Below are 10,439 nucleotides of genomic sequence, written 5' to 3'. Positions count from 1 at the left end.
ACCCACACCAGGAATTCTCTTCAGTTATTCAACCTGAACACATGTCGTCAACCCTGAGATGACTCCTTTAACATGTGCAGTTGTGGAAAAAAAGTACCCAATTGTCATACTTGAGGAAATGTAAAGATACCGGACAACAGACATCTATTTTATTTTTAAAAAACATTTACAAATAGCCAGGGGGCACACTCCAACACTCAGACATAATTTACAAACAAAGCATTTGTGTTTAGTCAGTCTGCCAGATCAGCTGCAGTAGGGATGACCAGGGATTTTGTGTAAATACATGAATTCCTGTCCTGCTAATAAGCATTCAAAATGTAACTAGTACTTTTGGGTGCCAGGGAAAACGTATGGAGTAGAAAGTACATTATTTTCTTAAGGAATGTAGTGGAGTAAAAGTTGTCAAAAAATATAAATAGTAAAGTAAAATACAGATGCACCAAAAAACGACTTAAGTAGTACTTTCAAGTATTTTTACATCACAGGACGGGTAATGTCTTCCGAAGTTCAAAACATAACTTCTGTTGTCCGGATTATTTTGCCCAATGCCATCTTCCTCTGTTCTTCATGAATACAGTTAATCAAAATAAGACCACTCCTGGTCACTCTGATAGACTCCACTTTTCCAAGCGCATACTTCACCATTTGACACCTCAAACGGGTTTCCCACATATGCATCCTTACTCAACAAACGCATCGCAACAAGAAGCGATTCATTATCATTTATACACGTATCCTCCAATTTTAGACCATGTCATTTTAGTTACAGTTTTAGATACTTCTGTAGTCGATTTACAACATTCGTCTTCACCAAATTCACTCGACGCGCTGCTTAATTCGAACTCAGCATCCACTTCCGCCATCTTCCCGTTCACGCCAATCTAGCAAGGATCTTTCCTGCAGTGGCCATGTTTGTTGATGTGTCACCAAAGATGGTGGATTAATGAAGATAGGACCTTCACGTGGTCAATAGCTCCCTCAGGACTTTTACGATTGTCAGTTCCGGGTTGGTCTACTTAGTTAATTGACTTTCATTCAACCAGAAAAAAAACAGGGGAAAAAAGCGAGAGGAGTGTCTCGTTTTCTTTTCCGTCTCTGGTGTTACTGTCACCTCAGCGACTTGTTGGGGGTAACCAGCTGAGCTGGATCAGCTGTCAAGGAAAGTGTCGATTTTTTTGAAACATCGGAACCTTACAAAATGGATATGTCATATAAGGTGGGTATTTGCAATGCAAACTATCAATTTATCTTATTTTCAGAAGACATTTTAGTGGTAGCTAACGCGTTGGTTAGCTAACTATCGTTAGCTAGCTAGCTAACGTAAACTAACTTGCTAGATGTGTTTATCTAGCTATTTCTATTGGTCGTTGTATTATTACTAGATAGAAAATGACTTCAACATCAATATATATGGAATTCAATATGACTTGCGTTAGCCAACATACCAGCTATGCATCATATTGCCACATTCAAAACAACTGGGAACTCGGAAAAAAATTAGCTCCGACTAGGAAAAACGTTTTGAACGTTAACCCAACTCGGGACAGTTTGTAGAGCCCCGACTAGGACAAATATTTTGAACGTTAACCCAACTCGGGACAGTTTGTAGAGCCCCGACTAGGACAAATCTTTTGAACGTTAACCCAACTCGGGACAGTTTGTAGAGCTCCGACGTCATGACTTCGTATGTTCCGAGTTCCCAGGTGGTCTAAACGCGGCATATGAGCTAGCTGACGAAAGCTGTCTAGCCAGCCACCTGCTTGTATACAAATTTAGGTTGTACTTGTTACATAGGGTATGTAGCTAAGTTCGGTTATTGACTTTTGACACAGGCAGAGAGTCATTACCAGAATCCTGGTTATATGGCAATCGTGCCATCTTAAATTACCACTGCCCACATCCTTTTCTAAAGGACCTCCAGTCGTGGGGTATTCTAACAAAATACTTTAGTTGTGTTTGAATACTCACACTGCCATACTATTTGTGACGTAAATTGAGTATATAGTATGCTTATTGGTCATAGTATAGGTAGTATACCAAAAGTTCCCGGATGTCGTACTAAATTCGCCAACATACGAAGTATATCAGCAGTGGACACTTTCCGTGCTTTGAGGGCCAATAATGCAGTTCTTCAGGAAATGGGCGGGGCTTCACAACGTTTTCAGATTTGAAGGAAATGAAGGACAATATGCAGTGGAGGTACAACAAGAAGGGATACAAATTCATTGCTTTAACCTATTATACGAAATGTTAAGAAAATGTTGAGCAATGTAATAAATGAATGACTTTAACAATAAGTTACCTTATATTATATTGGTTGACAATTTGTTAGCTACGCTGTCCTTACGAACAACATAGTGTATCATTACAGCAGTATGTACCGGTATGTTGTTAGCTAAAGTTAGTTGGCTACTTATACATCAAACTTGCCAGTATATTAACTATAGGCTAACTAACCAACGTTTATTGACTTAATTATTCCTGTCATACTTAGCTGGACATTCGGGTGCTTTTGTAAATTCGCTCTGGCTATCTACTCCGATTTCAGCTCACTCTCGTCTGAGTGTACCAGAGCGCAGAATAATGAATTTACGAGTGCTCAACACCCTTTGAATGTGACCGGTGTCAGTAAAATGGTCAGAGTGAGATGTTCTCTCATTTGTCTGGAAATAGCTAGCAAGCTAGCCAGCGTTAGCCAGTTAGCTTTGGTGCGTTACTGCAGTTGTGAGGTCAGAACACTCAGATCAACCCTACTCTTCGGCCAGAGCATCCAGTGAATAGCTCCGAGAGTGAAACGCTCTGAAATTACAAACGACAATCTGACAACTTTCTGAATTTACGAGCGTACTCTGGCACCCCCAATTGAATTTAAGAACACACCCGAATTCGTAAAATTTCTAACGAGTAATTTGTTAAGCTAGCAAGAGGTTCCATAGCAACAGAATCAACTTCCGATAAACAGGCGAAGAGAGAGTGCGCTCAACTGAAAGCATACTGTTCGTTTATAGTATACTAAAATGAACTAATAGTATGTAGTATATACTCATTAAGTATGTAGTATACAGTATGTTAGTATGGGTATTTGAACACAGCTACAAATTCATTGCTTTAACTAATTATGACAAATGTTAAGAAAATGTTGAGCAATGTAATAAAGTAACAACTTTTCAAATAAGTTACCTTACACGTTATGTTGGCTGACAATTTGATACCTATGCTATCCTTACGAATCACAGCAGCATGTATGTTATCCAATTACCTAACGTTAGTTGACTTCTAATACATCTAACTTGCCAGGCAGTATATAAACTATAATCTAACTAACTATCCAATGTTTCTTGTTTTTATTACTCACGTCATTCTTAGCTAAGTGGTATAGTTATGCTAATAAGCTAGCACGAGGTTGCATAGCAACATCATCAACTTCTGGTAGACAGGTGAAGTGTTAGTACATGCAACTGAAAGCATACCATTTGTTTACAGTATACTACAATGAACTAATAGTATATCGTATGTAGTACATACTCATTAAGTATGTAGTATACAGTATGGGTATTCGAACACAGCTTTTGTCTTGGGGAAACAGGTAGCCTAGCTTTGTGACATAACATCTGGAGTCAGTGGGGCATTCAGTTGGATCACTTATGACAAAGTGGATGACCAGCCTTTCAAAGTGTTACATTATGGGCAAAAACAATTCCGACATGTCGACTGCATGGGTGATTCTCATGAAACCAGTTCTACCTATGGCAGTACCAAATTGAGTAAGAAAACCATGCTGCATCTGCAGCAATCAACTATCATTCTGAAGACAAGACGGCTAGTTTATGGCATAGTGTGTCATTTTAAATACATTTGACATTTTCACCTGAATTTTGTATATTTTCACCCTTCTCTTTACCAAAATGCTTCTGGGTTAAATTCTTACTTGAGAAAAACGTAACTCTATGTTGCTGTAGTTTGTCCATAAATAACATAAATGATATACTAGTTGAAGTTTAGATGGAACTATAATATTTATTATGTAAAAACGGTGTCTGTGGATATGTTTTTCATTACCATAACACTTTTTCAAGTTCCTGTAGAAACTCCAATCATTTTGAAAATAGATTTATTCACCCATGATATATCATCTAGAGGAGAAGTTCTTAGATGAGCACAAGTTCATTTAATTTCTTCACTTATATTTCTTCAGAATGAGAACCTTATTCTCAAACACCCCCTTTAAAACACTTAACCTTCCCTTTCCAAAAAATTAAAATTGGGAAAAACCTTGAGAACAATTACCTTACCAACATGGAGGAATGAATGGGCTTTAGTCATGTGGTCAATTGTTTGCTGGTTCATAATGGCAGTCTCCTATTACTTGCAGATTGAGCTAAGGGCCTCTCATTACTGAAAAACACATTTCTAATTTCCACATTATTTTTTGGTCTGCTTCGGTAATGATAATAAGCTAATTCTAATGTATAGTTGCTGGTAACTTTAATTATTTACTGGGACCAATGCTTACAACTATTGTATCGATTATTATTATATATTCTTTGAAAACAATTGGATTTATTAAGTTAGGGTTTATAGAAATGAGTTTATAAACCCTGTTTAATTTACTTAAAGAATCAATTTGGAGTTTTTTCAGTAAAGAGCATCCTCCACTTAAAGGAGTATTTTCCACATTTTGACATGTGTACCTGTTTTAGCCCTTACCTATACTGTTGTTTGATATCCCAAGAAAGTTTTCGGTCAATATTTCCCCATATTTAGATACTTTATAGGCATATCATGTTACGCCATTTGCCCATAGGATCCCATTAAATGTAGAAATACATCTAAAATACCTTTGAACCACATATCTCTCTCTTTCTCTCTCTCTCTCTCTCTCTCTCTCTCTCTCTCTATATATATATATATATATATATGTGTGTGTGTGTGTGTGTGTGTGTGTGTATATATATATGTGTGTATATATGTGTGTGTGTAACAACCTGTAAAGACCTTGGAGAAATTACTTAAGCATAAAGTTTTTATTTTGTACTTTTTAAGACCACTTTTTTGACTTTTGAAAATACATGCATGCAATTACAGTCAGGGGCATGACCCCACCACATTCTACAATTTGTGTGTCCCCCAGTTTTATCATTGGAATATGCTACAAAACAGGGCAACAGTGTGCTTTAGGACGACACGGACACCACTGAGTGGGCTGACAGGCTGTGTGAAGGCAAAGCTTCTGGAAGGCTGGCTGGACTAGCACAGGAGAGTTAAGCATATTTCAGTGTACACGTTGCGCTCTTTCACCGAGTTGTTTAAAAATAACATTCATTTTCTACTCTTTAGTTGACTGATACAGCTGGCAAGGTAACTGCTGTTTAACTTAACATACATTTTTTATAACGAGGGGTTATTCGCAGTGCTGAGCTAGGATTTTAACTGACATGTAATGTTAGCTATTGTTTCATTCCCTCTCTTGAGGTGAATGATTAAGCTAAGCTAGTGAGTAGCTACTAACGTAAACTCACTCACTTTTGTACATCGCCTTGGTCCGTACAGTTGACCTTATTTTAGCGCCCCAAAAACGTAATACTTTCACATCAACTGTAATGTCAATACCATTGTAAAGCACATTCTCTCCCCTTTCCAACAAAATTAATGAGATGACCTCCACGCTGCCCGTTTCTGCATAATTCAAGAAGGCAATGAGCTCCTTCAGGTTTAAAAAAAATGGCGGGTGGGGAAGCGAAACTAATGCGTGATAGTGAGAAGGAGAGATCTTGTGTGGGAAAATGGCTTTTTTTTCACCCGATCTGTCCAACTTATCACCTTATCGCCTCTAACATGTAAATAAAACACTATAAAGAGTTTACATAATGTGTCATTACACACCTATTTGAAGGTTTATGTCGAATTTGAATCATGCTTTTAGGACGGTGCTAAAGTGATCTTAGAAGTAAACAACGGCTTTGAGAATGATGATCGCATGCAATGATGACGCAAAAAAGGACTAGGTATCCCCCCCTTACCCCGTCACTGTCCATTTCTTGTTTTTAAAGGATGTTAGAAGTGCTACACCCGGTGGAGAGAGATTTGTAAGACAGAAATAGTTGCTTTATGCGTGCTGTACGTTGCGGCATGACACATCACGGTGTAACAGAGGGTCCGTTTTTTTCTACTTTTCTCCAATACTATAGAGCCATTACGATCAACGCTTGAATAGAAACTTAGTTCACACCCCAGATTTTGAAGTCAACACAGTCGCTACAGTCCCATTCGTTTTCTTTGTAGCCTCGTTTGAAAGTCGCGGTTGCGCACATTTGTATGGAATGGGGTGAGTTTACGTTACCGCAAGGTCAGCTCTAGCCTCAAGTTATCTTGTCAAATAGCGATATGAGTTGGCTATTATTACTATCTAATAGCAGTAGAGCAATAGAGGCAGCAAGAATGACGACAGTGACACTTGCTATGTTTGCATAGGCCTATAGGACATAGCCTACCTATTAGGGGGACTATTTGCTGGCAGAGACAAATACATGTGTAATCCATACTTATTGAAAACTGAAAAGGCACAACTCTCGCCCACCATAGTAGCTTAACCTATGTGCGTGTTGTGCCTTTTTCCTTTTCAATTATGATAAAACATTTTGATTGCACTTTGACTCACTTTTGTTGGGCGCCCTCCTTCTTTTCATCTGGATTGTCCAGTGTTTGCTGAACGGAGAGAATAAAATGTTGTACCTGCAAAAATTCACCTCACCTCTGTCACAGACTGGTCTTCCCTGGCTGCCTGACCCTGAGACCCCTGTCACTACGTAACAGGTTGACCAATACAAGGCTTGACAAATTGGTGGCCATCCAGGCAAATATGAGGCTTTTTGAGCCTGACAACGAGCCATCCTCAACAAGGTTGGAAAGTGATGATATATGGAGTTTACATCCTTATTAATCATCAGCTGTAATAGAGAAATGAGGGGTGCCATAGCCGAGGGGCTACACCAGAGGTTAATGGTTATCTGTAGGAGGAAAGTATATGGTTAATTAAGCTTGGCAGGCATTGATTAGAGGAGAGAACCCTGGATTAGTGATGGGGGGCAGGGGGGGTCGAGATCAGGTCACGTTAAGGGTGAAATAAAAGTTTATGGCCCGTATCACTTAGTGTCCTGCCTAGCAATAAAGATACAATGATTGTACAGTGTTTGTACAGATGTGTAGGAGGAGACAGCCTAGGAGAAAGGGTTAAATATCAGTGCTTGTGTGAAAAGGTCTCTGTTTAATGCAGCTGTATTGTATTCCACATAAGGCATCCAGACCTTGTAAAAGTTGCACAGTATAACTTTAATCTTAAAACAAATCTAGTGATACTGTACATAACTTGACATTTCTTCCATACATTGTGGGAGGATAACAAAACTTCCAATTAAATGGCAAAGCATTTATACTATAAATGCTAGGTTACACAATTTCTTCTGATAATTGCGGTGCGGTCTCCATTTTTCCTGCTGCAAGCGGGAGCGGACTGTCATATAAACGACCTGAGTATGAAAATATGTTTGGTGTCCCACAGAATATTTTGAAACTGTAATTTCTGCTTTGTTTGCATTAGCCTACCAGCATCAACATTTCCAAGCAAACAAAAAAACAGGGAGAAGGGAAAATCTGTTGACAGAGGTCCACCAGTTATGATTTTTCAACCCAGATAACAATACAGATTATTGGAGGACCAAAAAAAGCTGATACCGTTTCAATCGGCCGATTTGTGTGTTTTCATATACTCCAGAATGTTATGAAGAGTGATCAGATGAATTGCAATTAATTGTAAAGTCCCTCTTTGCCATGCAAATGAACTGAATCCCAAAACAACATTTCCACTGCATTTCAGCCCTGCCACAAAAGGACCAGCTGACATGTCAGTGATTCTCTCATGAACACAGGTGTGAGTGACGAGGTCAAGGCTGGAGATCACTCTGTCATGCTGATTGAGTTGGAATAACAGACTGGAAGCTTCAAAAGGAGGGTGGTGCTTGGAATCATTGTTCTTCCTCTGTCAACCATGGTTACCTGCAAGGAAACATGTGCCGTCATCATTGCTTTGCACAAAAAGGGCTTCGCAGGCAAGGATATTGCTGCCAGTAAGATTGCACCTAAATCAACCATTTATTGGATCATCAAGAACTTTCAAGGAGAGCGGTTCAATTGTTGTGAAGAAGGCTTCAGGGTGCCCAAGAAAGTCCAGCAAGCGCCAGGACCGTCTGCGGGATCGGGCCCCACCAGTACAGGAATGGCTGCAGGCAGGCGTAAGTGCATCTGCACGCACAGTGAGGCCAAGACTTTGAGGATGGCCTGGTGTCAAGAAGGGCATCAAAGAAGCCAGGGATTGGACTGCTGAGGACTGGGGTAAAGTCATTTTCTCTGATGAATCCTCTTTCCGATTGTTTGGGGCATCCGGAAAAAAGCTTGTCCAGAGAAGACAAGGCGAGGGCTACCATCAGTCCTGTGTCATGCCAACAGTCCTGTGTCATGCCAACAGTCCTGTGTCATGCCAACCTCAGAGAGCAACTTCTCCCAACCATCCTTGAACAGTTTGGTGACGTACAATGCCTTTTCCAGCATGATGGAGCGCCTTGGCAAAAGTGATAACTAAGTGGCTCGGGGAACAAAACATCAATATTTTGGGTCCATGGCCAGGGAACTCCCCAGACCTTAATCCCATTGAGAACTTGTGGTCAATCCTCAAGAGGCGGGTGGACAAACAACAACCCACTAATTCTGCCAAACATTGATTATGCAAGAATGGGCTGCCATCAGTCAGGATGTGGCCCAGAAGTTAATTGACAGCATGCCAGGGTGGATTGCAGATGTCTTGAAAAAGAAGGGTCAACACTGCAAACATTGACATTTGCATCAACTTCATGTAATTGTCAATAAAAGCCTTTGACACTTGAAATGCTTGTAACAGTACTCCATAGTAACATCTGACAAAAATATCTAAAGACACTGAAGCAGCAAACTTTGTGGTAATTAATATTTGTCATTCTCAACTTTTGGCCGTGACTGTAATAGTGTGAGTTCAATAGCATCTCATTAGTGTGTGATATTGAGAATCAGCTGCACATGTGATGGAAGAGTGCACTGCACATGAGATGGAAGTATGCACTGTGCATGCAGAGGGTTGCAATTCCATTGATTTGGGGATAGTTGAACCAAAATATGCCACAAGACCTAGATTTGCCTTGTGTCCACAAAAAAAGTTCAATGTTGTAAACTAACTTTTTTTGCTGAATTTAAGTAAAATTCCCGGGCTTAACTAAAGGCATTAGAACATTCAGGTGTGTTCTACGGATGCTGAAAGACATTCCAGATAGCTGTAATCACCGTCATACACACCTGGCTAACTTGATGGGTCATTGTAATCATCTGGTGAAGTGGAGTCTTTTGTTTCGACATGCTATCTGAACAATGAACCATAATCCTAATCCATAGAGTACTAGCAATACAAACGGACTGTCATAGCTAGCTAAAGTTAACGAAATAGGTTCAATGTTAGCTAGCTAACATTCCTGGCAACAATTATAAGTATGCTTTTTTGCCGACGTTTACTTACACAGACAATATTCAACTGGTGTTGAGTTTTCCTAAATTCATCAGTTATTCTGTACGCTGGTATACTCAGACGAGAGTGCTCTGAAACAGTTTTTGCAGTGACATTCTATTGAAATGGATACTTGCATAGTGGAGTTATTTTTTTACTACGCAATACATTTTATTTTATTTATATATTTATATATTTATATTTATATAAAAAGCAGTGTTAAATCGGATTAATTATACTGAACAGCTCAAATAGACAGAAGTGTGCTAAATGGCAGACCAATCCAAACTCATCCCTCGGCATGTCCAGCCCACTCATTATCTGAGCCAATCATGGCTAGCGGGAAGATTGCTGTCTTTTTCTGTGGCTTAACCAACTAGGCTCGTAATTTAACAATTGTATTTGTATTTTCAGATTGCATACAAGTTCGTTGTTAAGACATATGAAAGTTCACATGTTCGAGAAGGTATTTCTGACAAAGTAAACATTTTGATAATGAAATTTACGTTCAAACGGCTCTCCTGTGAAGTAGTGACCCGCGACATAAGCCTAGTTTCCTGAATCCTGAAGTTTCCTGAATTGGGTCACGTGTTATTCCATAGTTATCAAGGCCACTTAGCGCTTATAATGATGTTTAAGCTGCTGATGTTTTCATCAGTTGACTGCCTGGATTTTGACTGTGGTTGGGGTATTTTTATTTTGTCGTTATTAAAAATAAGTTGTTACCATCTTCCAACACATGTTTCTGTTTCATAGTTGTAACAAAGGCACTCCATGAATAATAACATTGATTGAACACTTAATATTTTTTCTTCTCATAAAGCCTACTGTAACAAACTAATAAATGCTGGTG

At 39.3% G+C, this 10,439-nt stretch overlaps 1 protein-coding gene across 4 annotated transcripts in view; it reads left to right on the top strand.

The window, feature by feature from the left end:
- Positions 1 to 281: 281 nt before the first annotated feature.
- Positions 282 to 10,439, top strand: part of ccdc186 (coiled-coil domain-containing protein 186) — a 113,614-nt gene continuing 103,456 nt past the window's right edge. Inside the window, exon 1 of one of the 4 annotated variants that reach the window (XM_035734830.2) lies at positions 282 to 1,219. The gene's annotated coding sequence lies outside the window, so the exon portion shown is untranslated. Of the gene's footprint in view, positions 1,220 to 2,118; positions 2,203 to 10,439 lie in introns of those variants that run through there. The other 3 variants (XM_052478356.1, XM_035734828.2, XM_035734829.2) reach the window with 3 other exon arrangements.

This window comes from Oncorhynchus keta, chromosome 24 (genome assembly GCF_023373465.1).
Source record: "Oncorhynchus keta strain PuntledgeMale-10-30-2019 chromosome 24, Oket_V2, whole genome shotgun sequence".
NCBI lineage: Eukaryota > Metazoa > Chordata > Actinopteri > Salmoniformes > Salmonidae > Oncorhynchus > Oncorhynchus keta.
The sequence above is the reverse complement of the archived record's forward strand: the minus strand, read 5'-3'. Positions and strand labels throughout refer to the sequence as shown.